The sequence below is a fragment of the Chinchilla lanigera genome, unplaced genomic scaffold (genome assembly GCF_000276665.1).
Source record: "Chinchilla lanigera isolate Chin_1 unplaced genomic scaffold, ChiLan1.0 scaffold00016, whole genome shotgun sequence".
Lineage (NCBI taxonomy): Eukaryota > Metazoa > Chordata > Mammalia > Rodentia > Chinchillidae > Chinchilla > Chinchilla lanigera.
In genome coordinates this window covers 14820522-14835197 of record NW_004955417.1, presented here as the reverse complement: position 1 = coordinate 14835197, position 14676 = coordinate 14820522, and the positions used below count along the sequence as shown (strand labels likewise).

Genomic DNA, 14676 nt, shown 5'->3' with positions numbered 1-14676 from the left:
TTTTAAGTACATATTTGTTAACATGTCACCAGTAGACACAACTGAAAAAGCATAAAAGTTAAAATTTCAGGCAACAGAAGTTAGTAACTGTGTTTTTTTTGATTCTATATTTTTGTCAATGATTTATATAAAAACATCCCTTTACCCTTTCAAATTGAAATGGAACCTGGTAACAATTACTCCAAGTACTAGTATATCAAAAAATCTCTCTTCTCATTTCAGGAGTTTGAGTAATGATGTCAGTGATCAAATGGTTAGCTCTAAATATTCAATTAATATGTTTAAAAGAAGGGCATCAGTACAAACATTCAATTCCAAATGGCTTGTATTCTTAAAGGAAAAGATTCTCATAGTAACAAGGTTACCTCATGATTATCAAAGAATATTTGGTCAGCTGCAATAACTCAGTTCTCTCAGTAAATATTTCCCAAAGTTAAGCCCATTCTCTTCCAGTTCATGTCATCTGCCACATAAAACCCATAGAGAAAGATGGTATCACTAAGTTACACCACATTTGGTATTTAGGGAATAAGAGAAGACGTCTTTTAATAGAAGAATAATAAAATTGTTGCGATCACAAGTTTACTTTTCAATATATAATATCTGAACATCAGTTTATATATTTATGGACTTCCTCCAATACACTGTGTTTTTAAATTTTGGTTTTTTTTTTTTTTTTTGGTAGCAAAAACTAAACTCAGGACCTTGTGCTTGCCAGGCAGGTGCTCTGCCACTGAGCTATATCCCCAGTCCCAGTAGACTTTTGATATCAAAAGAATATTCATTACAATGAAAGGAAAATTTGTATTTCTTATGAAACAATCCCAATAATCCATGTGTTACTATACTTAAAAGAAAAACATGAATAATATGAAGCCCAATAATCAATGAGTTAATATATTTAAAGAAAACAAATTATATGTGTAGTCTCTGGAAATCATTTTCAAATAGCATATTATTTGACATTTTTGTCAAATAATGTACCTTTCTATATAAAGTGATCATATATCTAAGCAGAAAACAAAAACAAAAAATAATAGAAATATGAGAAGATAACATAGCAATTGTGCCTCCCCAAACACCTAACTCCTGCAAAGTCAATCCATAGGGCATTGAGGGGAAGAAAAGCAAAAGCCACACAGTGAAATTTTCAAAAGGACAACAGAGGATATTAAAAAATAGATCAATAGGGTGCTAAGGGGGCTCACAGAAAATACACACCAGATAATGGAGGAGGTAAATCAATCAGGAAGTGAAGACACAAAGAAATTAGCTGTGCTAAACAAAACAATACAAAACACAAATGACCAATCTATCAAGAACTAAAATCCATAAAAAGGTTCCAAACACAAACTAAGAGGGAAAAATTATACTGAAATTTTGGACAACAGAAGTAGAGGACAAAATTAGAAAAGGTGGATGTGTTCCTGACCAATTACTTAGCGATAGCCGAGAACATGAAAAATGGTTTGAACAGATGCTAGATGACATGATGAAGACTAATCTAAAATTAACTGGAATAAATGAACAATCAAAAGGAGCAAAAAGTGCATTAAAAAACCAGTTTATGAAAATAATGGCAGAGAACTTTCCAAATACTGGGGTAAAAAATAAAACATACAAGTAAGTGAGGCATATAGATACCCAAATAACCATGATTAAAAGAGAACCTTTCCATATCACATCATAGTCAAAATATTCCAAGACCAGTACAAGTACAGAATCTTAGAAGCTGTTGGAGAAAAGCAACAAATCAGCTATTAAGGCAAACCCATTAGAATTACAGCACATTTCTCAACACAAACCTTAAAAGGCAGGATACATTGAAGTGTTTGAAGCATTAAAAGATGACAACTTCTAACCCAAACTTGATATCCCTGCAAAACTTTCTTTCAAAATTGATGAAGAAATAAGGTATTTCCAAGACAAAGACTACCTCAAGAAGTTCATGACAATGAATCCAGAACTACAAAAAAGAAATCCGTTCCTTCAATAAAAGATAATGCCACTACAGTATGCCAGAACTTGTAAGAAACAATGAAAACAATTCCTAAGAAGGATGTTTATAGTAGTGAAGGCCTATATCAGAAAAACAGCAAATTCAGACAAACAACCCACTCAAGATCCAAGCAAAGCAAGACCTAACTAAATCAAAAGCTAGAATAAGGACAGAAATTATAAAGATTAGAGAAGAAATTAATGAAATTGAGATTAAAAACAAACAAAATAAAACAAAACAACTGATACAAAGAAACAATGAATCAAAAAACTGCTTCTCTGGAAGAATAAACAAAATAAACAAACCCCAAGGCAACCTGCCAATCATACCCAAAAATGTAAGGAAAAGACCAATTCAATGAAGTTAGAAAAGAAAAAGACAAAATCAAAACAGATTCTGTCAAAAACCAGGTCATTAGCAACTAATGTGACATCCCACATTCTAATAAAATGGGGAATTCAGAAGAAATGGATATACATTCCTAGATACATATGAACTACTGGAGCTGAACCAAGAAGACATTAAAAACCCTGAATAATCCACTATCAAGAATGAGTTTAAAGAAGTAATTTTTTAAAAACCTAACTAAGAAAAGCCTATGTGGATTTTCATGGATTCACTCCTGAATTCTACAAGAACTACTAGAAAGACATAATGCTCATCTTCCTCAAATTAATGAAGGGGAAAGAGTACTCCCAAAGTCATTCCTAGAAGCTACCATTACGCTGATTCCAAAAACCAGAAAAATATCCATCAAAAAAAAGAAAACTACAGAGCAATCTCTTTAATGAATATTAACACAAAAATCTTTAACCAAATTCTAGCAAACATGATGTAAAAAAAATCATCAAAACATCATACATCATTCATCCCACAAAGTAGGGATGGTTCAATACATGCAAATTAATAAATATAATATATCACATAAACAGAAACTAGGACAAATTTCTTTTTTTTTTTTTTTTTGGTATTGGAAATCAAACTCAGGACCTTGCACTTGCGAGGCAGGCGCTTTTTCCATTGAGCTATATCCTGGCCCGAGGACAAATTTCGTATCATCTCAAATGATGCAGAATATATAACAAAATCCAATGTCAATTCATGATTAAAAATGCTAAAAATAGATACAGAAGGACCTTAACACAATCTGATAAAAGCCATTTATGACAAACAAACAACCACTATCATATTAAATGGGGAGAAGCCTAAACGTTTCCAAAATGAGGAACAAAACAAGGATGCCCACTACTGTTCAATATAATTCTTGAAACAGTAGCCACAGCAAACACACAGGCAAGAGCAAGAAATAAAAGTGTTATGGCTAGGGAAAGAAGTCAACTTATCATTATTTGCAGATGACATGATCCTCTACATAGACGACAGAAAAAAATTCCACCAAAATACTTCTAGTATAGCCAAATCCAGTAATAAAGCAAGATACAAAGTCAACTAGCAGAGACAAAAGCATGTCTCTATTCCACTAATAAACTCAATAAGAAATCTTTCACAATGCCATGGAGAAATATTACATAGGAATTAACCTACCTACAGTTGTAAAAGATCTCTGCAACAAAAGCTACAGTATTCTAAAGAAAGAGATTGAAGAGGACACCAGAAAATGGAAAGAAATGCCTGTTCTTGGATAGGCATAAACAATATAGTCAAAATGGCCATACTTCTAAAATTTATATATGTAGATTTAACGCAGTCTCAAATAAATACTAATAGCATTCCTCATAGAACTAGAGAAAAAGTCCTAAAATTCATAAACCAGAAGAGATCTAGAATAGCAAAAGCAATTCTAGATAAGAAGTGCAAGAACCACAATTCCAGAATTCAAACTGTACTATAATTTTATCACTAAAATTGTAATAAAAGCAGCACAATACGGGCCAAAAAAAAAAAAAAAAAAAGAGAGAGAAAATAAATTAAAAGAAAAAAGAAACACAGACATGAAGATCAATGGAACAGAATAGAGAATGTAGAAACAATTCCAAGCACATTTAGCTATCTGATCTTTGGCAAAGGGGACAGAAACTCACACTGGAGGAAAGACAGCCTCTTTAACAAATGGTGCTGGGAAAACTAGCTACTCACATACAGAAAACTGAATTTAAACCCATATATATCACTATGTACTAAACTAAAATCAAAATGATCTAAATAGTAAAACAGAAACAATCTGCTGAAAGGTAAAAATAGGTAAAACTCTCAAAGAGATAGGATGGAACTTTCTGAACAGAACCCCAAATACAAAAGAGATAACACAATTCGTATCAAATTAAAAGGCTACTACATAGCAAAGGAACCATTCAACAGAGTGAAGAGGCATCCTTCAGAATGGGAACAAATATCTGCAAAATATTCTTTGAAGAGAGGACTAATGGACTAATAAAATTAAGCAGAAGTAACCTCAAAAATAAAAATATATACAGTGTAAACACATATACTAACCTGTATAAAACAGATGCAAATATTTTTATTGTTGCTCTTTTATAAAGTAATAAAATTAGTTGCTGCATTTTAATTTGTCCTTTGATGGGAAGTTATCTACACTGTGAAATTCTTAGGAACAATTAACAATGATAATGAATACAGAAATATTTAACTTTCATTAGTAAACATTTGAAAATGTAAAAAAAAAAGTCATAGGCAAACAGAGAAGATTATTATCCCCAAGAAATCTCATAAAGGAAATCAAGGATTCCTAAAAGACAAAAAGAGAAAAGTTGCAAGATTGGGAAAGAGAAAATTTTTTCAATAGGACATGAAGGAGGAGAACGAATTGCTTCTTCACAGGTTATCAGGAAGTGTAAGACTGAGTGAACAACCAACTTATATAAAAGGGCATGCCTTCTTGGTAAGAATTTGAAAAATATAAACTCATCAGAAGAGAAATCAAATTTTGACAGAATATTATGCAGTATCACGTTTCACTTTCTTACAAAGATGTTATGAAAAAGTAACTGTTTATGAGCTTAACCATGATATATTTTCATATTCTTTTAGTATACAAATAACAATCTAATAAGAGAAAAATTAAAAAATGGAGCTTACCAAAAATTACTGTGAGAGGAAGACAAAAACGGAGGAATGGAAAATTTAAACATCACGTAATTTTAACATGTAAAATTTTATTTTGAAGAACTATGGAGCACCAATGATCACTTAAGGCTTATGCTAAGCACTAAAAATTTTGTGCTGAGCACAACAGACATAGTCATGGAGCTTATACATAGATGTAGGGAGCTTTGAAATTTAAAGTAAAACAAAACTCTTCAGTGGCAGATTGTCAGTCGCCAGTGGGATTAATATATTTAAATAAACATTCCCTTACCAGTGGGATTAATATATTTAAATAAATATTCCCTCAAAGTATAATATGGAAGAATCAGGAAACACAGTTCTCATTTTCTGCCAATTTGAGATTTGTGATCTTAGAGTCATTTCAAATATTTAGGTTTCCATTTTCTTATCTACAACTTTCAGAAGATAAAATATAAAGGCTGCCTAAATGTCACTGGAAAATCAGGGAGAAATACTGGGATGTTGAAGTCCCTCTAGGGAAGATAAAGAAAGGAGAGGAAAAGAAAGGGAGAAAATTAGGAAAGCAGGAAGGAAAGGGAGGGACCAGGAAGGAGCATGCACACATTAACATCTTGTTCTAAGTAGTAAAAAAAATATGAATCTTTCTCAAAAGTAACCCTCAAATTATATGTAGATTACCACATTAATTTACTGAGCCAATGAAATTCTTTTCCTCCGGTCTCAATTCTAAAATCAGTCAAAAGAAAGAAAACCTACAACAAAACGTTTGAAATTCCATGACTTTTTAAGTATTTGTACACTCCACTAACATTTCTACCATCTGAAGCAATACTGCAGTGTCAAAAAGAACCAAAAATATATCCACAGAGTATCTGGGAACTCCGGAGAAACACAAAAAAACCTAGATTAGAATAGGCCATCTTTTGCTTGTAGCTGCAACTCTTGCTAAGATGGAAATTTTTTTCCAATATTTTACACTCAGAACTAAGGTTCATTAAAATGATAAAATTATTCAGGGTGTTTCTATAAAATAATGAAGCTAATTTTTATACAGGACTATAAAATCAGTGTCAATTTACAGGCACATTTTATACTTTACCTTTTGGCAGCAAAGTTATTATTTAACCTTTGGTCTTTTGTCACTTACATAGGTTTAGAGAGAAAGTAAATAGAAGCTAAATGATGGACTGCAAAAATATGAATGAGAAAACTCTGGTTAATCAGATTGCTATTAGAATGACTGACTGAATGAATGAATGAATTGATCGATGGATGAGTGGATTGATTTGGAGGGGAGGGAAAGAAAGGTAGAAAGGAATTATGTTCATCATAAATTCAAACATTTTATTCAGTGTCTGTTACATAATGATACTTTATATAAAGGCTGATTCTTTCTCCCTTAAGGGGAAAGCAGGAAAAATGAGTTCTGCTTCTTGCCTATCTTGTGGAGGTCCTTGTCTAAAACTCACGGAGAAGAGTTTTACTAACTAATGTTTCCACTAATAGATACTTTTAGCGTCTTTCATTTCCTGAGAGAAAGGATGATGCCACAGTAGCCAGACTAAAAGAGTTAAATTCTAAATATTACCCTGCTGAAAATTACATACAATTCTGGGAGGTACCACACTGATCTTACATTACTTTTTTAATCTGACAGAACTGATTATTAAAGAAAACTTAAGTTCTGTATTATGCTACAGAAAAATAAAATTACATTTTGGACAACACATTAATAAGGTCTAAAAATTTTGCCAGATACACACACATCTACTACAAAATTGGAATAATAGTAGTGTAAGCCTATCATCACAGGATAGGGAGGGACATCATCACATCCTCTGGGAGGCCAAGACAAGTGGACTGAAAGTTTAAGCTCTACTTGGTAATTTACTCACTCGGCCAGACTCTCTCTCAAAATAAATGTAAAAAGAATCAGGGATATAGCTCACTGAGAAGGTCTTACATTCAATCCTCAGTATCAGACACAGAATAATAATAATACACAAGCTGAGTGATTCTAGAAGGACTATATCCTCCAGTCTTCTGATTCTCAATACTCACAGGATGGCTACCTAACTGCTTTGCAAAACCCAGTGTCAACTGCCTTTTAATTTCCATATACTTCAGGCACCAAGTGAAGCTCAGAAATCATGCTCTTCATCACCTAGACTCTCCTTACCAAACAGCCCTGCACAGCTCCCACCTGGCCACAATCCTCAGGTCTGTAGCAAAATCTGCTATGCCTAACTTTGCCTCAGTTCTACCACGCTTATCAGAGAGCATTGCTTTTCTCTCTCCAGTTAAAACCTGAAAGTTTATCATATAGAAGTCACATCATACACTTCATGGAACTTTCCAAAAGTACTTAGCACAGGGTTCAGAACACTGCAGGAACTTACAATTATATTTCTCAATTCAATTTTACTTCAATGTCGTGGGCTGCACTTGGACTACTTTTTCCATTATTCAATATTTTAATCCATACCTAAATTTCTAGTGGGTCAGGAATATCCTAAAATATACACATCAGCTGAAATTGTACCACATGCTGCTAACTTCTAAGTATCCAATGAATATCCTTGGAAAATCTAGGAAAAGATATAAGAACATATAGGACATAAATTTAAATTAATTAGGGGTTAGGAATTGAATGTGATTAAGGAATGAGATTTTTGTATTCCTAAAAAAAAAATAACAGCATAGAAAGAAATTTTGTTCATTCACATAACAACTACTACGCAAGTTTGCACAACACCACCCATGGTGTTATTCTGCTAATACAAAAGTGAACAAGGTAGATATGATCCATGACATACATTTGTGAGATCATCAAAATATGGTATGGAGAGAAACATGATAAGTTCTATAAGAACAAGATAAAAGATGCAAAGGTAAGGGATCCTGGGTGAGTGGCATAGACCTATTTTAAAAGATAAAATAGAGAAATTTCTTTACTGAAAGAGTAACGCCTGCACTAAGGCCTGGAACACACAAAATGCATAGATATGAAAAGAGCAATAGAAACAGTAAAAAGAACTATGTAGAAAATAAGGTGTAAGAAAAATCACAATGCAATCAATCAGGAAACCAAAGAGAATCAAAGTAAGGAAAACTGACAGAAGATAAAATGGAAGAACATAACAGAGGTTAGATCAGGGTTAACTTTGTAAGCCTGGATAAGGAATTCAGATTTCATCTTGAGTGTAGTAAGAAGCAACCAATGTGTTTTAGGCAAGAAATTACAAGGTCTGATTTGAATTTTTCAATAGGATGACTCTTACTGTCACCTATAAATGAAATGGGGTAAGTGAGATCAGAGGATGAGAAAAGTAGAATGATATAGTGAGCAAGTAAGGAAACACCTGCATTATTCTACAAAAAAAAAAAAAAAAAAATGTGGCTATGCCTATAGTCCCAGCATATAAACACACAAAAAGACTCAAGATACTACTTGGAGGTAGAATAGATAGGAACAGGAGAAACTGGCCAGAGTATGGGGTGGGAGACCACAGACTTCAACCTTGAAACAGTATAGTAAATGATAGTGGAGAAGAGGTATGCAGTTACACATAGTCTAAAAAGGCAGAGGTAACAAGATGAGAAGCCTGTAAGATCTGCTTGGAAAAAGGGATTTGTCAAAAAATGGATGAGACACTTTAAAAAAGAGGTTAGACAACACATACAAAAAGACAAGGAAGTATATTAATGTGAAATAAATATTATGTAGACATGAATTAATATACTGAGGCAACTTAGACATGATTACAATTGAAAGGAAAAAAAGCAATAAAACTACACTTTTGGTGCTGTTAAACGCTTCATTATGCTTGAAGTGTACAGCTTTCCTTTTAAAATTTAAACATTAAAAAACATAATCTTTAACTTCTGAATTATGTTTTCTCATTTTAAGGAACTCCATCTCATGTTGGGGGGTGCTATAAAACACAGTAGTGCACTATGCATGTATTATTAACATTTTATAAACAAAGAAAATCGGGTTGTGTGAGGTTAGCTTGAAACAGGGTGGGAATATGATCAAAAACTTGGTTTAAACAACTTGCCATAGAACTGCACTAATGCCTAAGACTTTTCATCAAAATACAAACTACATTCGATACTATCAGTCTTGAAAGCCCCTTGGGAAATAATGGCTTTTGGATTCTGCAAGCCAGCGTGACATGGCATGCAAAATTGCATCTCATGCTGAGCCAACCAGGAAAATGTATGTCATCACTATGTGACATTCAGAAACTTCATCTGGAAACTATAATCTTGTTCTAACTGCTAAAAGAGGGTGAAAAGACTGCATACAAAACAATTTGGTTGAATTTTTGCTGAATTCTTGCCAGTTCATATAAAAACTAGAATAACATACTTATTTTCAAAGAACTCCATATTTTAAAGACTTGAGAAGTGCTTACTGACATCAAAATATGTTCTAAAGGCACTATGTAACTAATCGAACTACAGTTCAAGTCACAGGTCATGATAACTCAAATTAACATACTTCTGTGGAAAATTTCTTTATAATCAAATAAAGTTGGAAAATTAGTAAGTTGTACAAAGCACAACTGAATTGTTCAAAGTTGTCTACAACAAAAATTCATCCCAGTTTCTTTTCCTAACTGAATAAACTCTAGGTTACAAAGAAGAAAACAAAAGTCTGGAGTTGCAGATCAGTAGTAGGGTGCTAAACCAATATGTACGACGTCTTAGGTACAATCTCTAACACCCCAAAAAATAAAAACAAAAAACTTGTGAAGTCTGCAATGTATCTAAAACACCTTATGCTTGCTAGATTTCTTTTCCCTTGATCCCTAGTGTTTGCATCCAATGCTTTCACAATCCATTTATCATCTTCCAATTAAAACAGAAATGTGCATGTGTGAATGTGATTTAATCCAAGCATTATATAATTGTGTTTTGACTGTGCTGTAACGATAAAATGAAAAACTAGTAGATACAAATTGGAATAGATGAATAACTCTCAGAAATTATCTTTACAGGCATGTTTCTGCTACCCTTCCATTTGCTAGCATTACATCTCATCCTCTTAAATACTGGTACCCTAATCTGATATAATACCAGACCAGTAATAATACCTAACCTGGTGAGCCACTAAGACTCTCCAAAATGTGAGTACACGATTCAACACAAATCAAGCAAAATCTGCCTGGGTACATTTTCAATAGAAAGAAAAATCTATTTCACTTTAATCAAACAAAGTCACGTAAGTGAGTTCAGAGAAACCACAGCCATGTGCACTTGTATTCAGTAGAGAAACGTAAGTGAATATGAAAAGACCAAGTCCTGACAAAGGACTACAAAGTCTCTGGTCCTTAGTACCTGATAGTAAGTCAACCTAAAGAAAAGATCCTTTTTTGTCTTTTCTGACCATTTTGGTTTGTGAATCAATAACTAATCCTCTACTTCCATGAAAAAAAGTTTCTGTCTTTATAATCAGAAAGTCCTTCCTAATTCAGAAATGTTTATTACCTAGTAAAGGAATCACCTATCAATTAGGGGGCAAAGAAGGCAACATGTTACTAGTTGTACATGCCCTGCCCTAGCAACATCATTCATCCAGGCTGCACGGATCCACAGAACGTTTTGAACTAATTTCTGTGCTTTACATCCTCAAGAGGTATTCTAACTCATCGCTTCTGAGCTCACCTGGCTCTCAGTCCTTCCATTACCACATTCACTGATCATTATCCTCTGGGGCTGCAGATATGGAGATGCTATTAACTGTTTTACTCATATGATCCTTTCTTTACCCAACATTTCCTGTCCTACTTCAGCCAATACTCTTCTCAGTTTAAATGTGTGATACACCGCACAATCATCAAAACATGATGAGGCTGAGGAAATAGGCCATTAGTATGAGGTCAAGTGGTCAAAGAATCTTTAGTTGCTAGGAATAAATGGGAAATGAGGAAGGAGGGAGGGCCTAGGTACACAACTTTTTCAAGAAATCTGATTATACAGACATTACAGTATATTTATAGATACAGTAAAACAGAGAGGACAAGTGGCAAAATTAAAGATAGATCAAAGACTGGAAATAATTTATGTAGAAAGATGACAAATCTTGGAAAATTGGCTATTTGATACACAGGTAAGAATAAATACCATTATGCATCAGTATACTTATTTTCCTCTCCACAAGGAAGTATTTATGTAGGACAAGTGTTATTTTTCCTGAGAGAATGTAAGAGATCAGGAAATACATATAATTTTCTGGAGGCACACCCTTTATTTTTCACAAACGGGTAATTCTTTCAAAACAAAACAAAACCTAACACTATACTTTACCTTCTAATTTTTTTCTCAGTTTAATATAAATTCCAAGTTTGAACTTCATTTGAATTTTTTAAAAAATCACAAGTATACCTTTTAGGATGGTTTTAAGTAGGAAGACTTCCAGTTTTTACTGATGATATTTGCTCCCAAGGCACTGATACATTTTGAATCTATAATTTTGGGGAGGGATACAGAAATTGAACTGAGGACCTTGCACTTGCCAGGCAGGCACTGCACCACCCAAGCTATATTCCTGGCCCCAGAATGTATAATTTTTAAGAACTGTAGATTACACACAAAATGAATCACACCAGTACAATTAATCATGTAAAAATGTTCGAGCCATCTTTAATTTGACTTTGAATGTTCAGCAGGTATGTTCCTAATTATAGTGTGAAATTAGTATTAATATAGAAAAAATATTTTTGTGTTTTATGTATATTAGAAATTGTTTGCTTTAATCATTCAGTTTAACTTAAAATTGTATTCCTTTTTGATTAATTAGATATTCAATTTCACTGGAAAAATTAAAACATGAGAGTACACTTCAATGTAAAACAGGCAATTCATTTTATTCTCAGGAATAAAGTGTGGTTTAAGAAATATTTTTGCTGTTTAAGGAATAGAAAATATTTCAAACTAAAATAAAGTATGTCTGTTATAACACATCTAAAATAAAAGAAGCTTGAAGTAAGACTCTGTCTCAAAAAAAAGCTACGAGTAGTGGCGCACGCCTGTAATCTCAGCACTTGGGAGGCTGAGGCAGGAGGACTGCTGTGAGTTCAAGGCTAATCTGAACTACACAGCAAGAACCTATCTCAAAAAAACAAAACAACAAAAAATAAAATAAAATCAACTTGAAAATATTGAGAAAGCCATCAAAGAACTTAACGAAAATACAGATTTAGAAATTGGGTTTTTTCCACTTGTACACTGTGACAAAAATTATTTTTACTTCTAAACCAAAAACTCACAGGAAAAGATATTAACAATATTTTAATATTGGAGTATTAAGCTTAAAAATTACCTTATTTTTCTGCACTAATTTTGACCAGTCACGGTACTTTGTAATTAAGACAACATTTTAAGTATTAGTTTCCTAAAGGATTTCAACAGATTTTTAGATGATTACTTGTATTGGCTATGTCAGCCATAGTGTACACAGTTGTAGTCCTAGACTTGAATTCCTTAATACTTTTATTTTTCTTATATTTCGTATCACCAGCTTCTGGACAAGAGTAGATAAACAGACACGGGCATGTATAATTTTTAAAGAGATAAGGAGCACCACTTTCTTTTCCTTTACTCATTTCTGCTCAATGAAATTCAGACTGGATTAATGTGGAAACAGTTATAATGAATCAAGAGGCAACCATGGCAATGGAGGCTCCCCATAATAGAATATGAAAACGATCTGATCTTGGAGGACCATAATACCTATCAAGCTTTCACACAAGAGACAAAGCTTAATCTTGTTTAAATCCCCAATATTTAGAATTTTATGAAATACTGACCCAAATTTCACTCAATCTTAAATAGTATGACTATATTACGAAACTCTTGCTGAGATTTAAAGTTAATATACTTTGAAGTGAGGTCAGAAAACATTTAAAACAGTCTATCTAATAACTGGTTTATTCTAGATATTCCTAAAAGAGGAAAAGGAGGAAGGAGATCAGTGCAAAATTTTTCATTTTCTGTAATATACACAAAGTACACAAAAATTTCAAGTTTTTTTTATATTTAACTTAATTTCAGAAGTACACATAAGAGAGATTTCTATATGCCTGATAAAAATTTGAAAAAGAATGTTTTTTTAACTGTGGTCAAAACATCAGTGATTCTGGAATCACTTCAGGACATCTCAGAGCACAAAATAAACTGAACGGTAGTGTTCCATTTTTGAGTCTCACCTAGGATCTTAACTGTGCACCTGTAAAATGGTATCAGTTAAAGAACGGACCATCCATGCTTAGCACAGAGTGTAGGTGTTTCCCAGAAAAATCCATCTTGTTAACTCTGAAGAAAACTCCTCATTCTTCTAGTGCTAAGGGAATGGACTGCAAATTTAGAATAATTCCATTGTTAAAAAAAACAACACTGTGAAGTTGGCTGGTTATATGTTAGGTATTGCAGAGGAAACAGCAGATGAAAAAATTGGCACTTTATTGGTACTCCAAGTTGGCTATATCATTAAGAGAAAAGAATTACAGGTGTGGTGGTAACGTTATGGAAGCTGAGGCAGGAGGATCAAGAGTTGAAGGCCAGCCTGGATTATACAGTGAGTCTTTTCTCAAAGATCCAAAACATAAACACATAAGAAAAGAAAGAAGGCAGGAAGAGTGAGAAGAAGAGATGGAGGAAGAAGGAAGAAAGGGGTGGAAAAGTACACAATGGAGTAACTATCATATTCTGCCACTGAGACACAATTCTCAATCCCTTCTGTTTTATTTTAAGACAGGAACTGGACTAACTTGTCTAGGCTAGCCTTGAACTTATGATTTCTTCCCTCAGCTTTCAAAGCACTGGTATTACAAGTGGGTACCTCCAGTGACTACCACCTCTTAATAAATAAATGTTCATTGATAAAAATAAATTCACTCTATTTGCATATAAGCCATGCATTCTGTGGTGCATAATGTTGTTACCTATCATCTTAACTCCTCAGGAATCTAAGGCAGGAAGACTTCAAGATCAAGGCTAGCCTGGGCAATTCAGTGAGATTGTATCTCAAAAACACAAAAAGGGCTGAGAGCATAGTTTAGGGGTAGAGCACACACTTAGCATGCTCAAGGCCCTGGGTTTAAACCCACAGTATGAGGGAGGGTGGTGATATTCGTAAACCTTTACGTAAATTGTAAGCTTAAAAGAAACTAAAATTTGAAAAAACAGCAGCCCAAGCCTCTTGAAATGTTATAATCAAGATCAATTATAGGCCATAGGAACTAAGGTATAATCTTACATCCAAAACTCAACTTATACAAATTACAGATTATCTATGATACAATAGTAATTATATGTATTTTTGATTATTGTAAAATAAAATAGCAAGAGGATAACGAGATCATAGATATTATCAGGTAAAAGTCTAATGATTCCACACAGTATACAAAAGATCATATTTTAGAAAAAGAAATAGAACACAGGCTTCTATATAAAATTCCTCAAAATTATTTCAGCATTTTTTAATTGTAAAGTGTGGTAGGAAAGTGACACTAATTTTTCCTTAAATTACATATGATAATTTGATCTTTCTTTCTTTTTTTTTTTTTGCACCGGGAATTGAACTCAGCACCTTGCATTTGCCAGGCAGGCACTTGTGCCAC

General features: G+C 33.3%; 1 protein-coding gene across 5 annotated transcripts in view; it reads right to left on the bottom strand.

Moving 5' to 3' along the window:
• Vps13b (vacuolar protein sorting 13 homolog B (yeast)) overlaps window positions 1-14676 on the bottom strand; it is a 657708-nt gene that overhangs the window by 392909 nt on the left and 250123 nt on the right. The window lies entirely within an intron of this gene.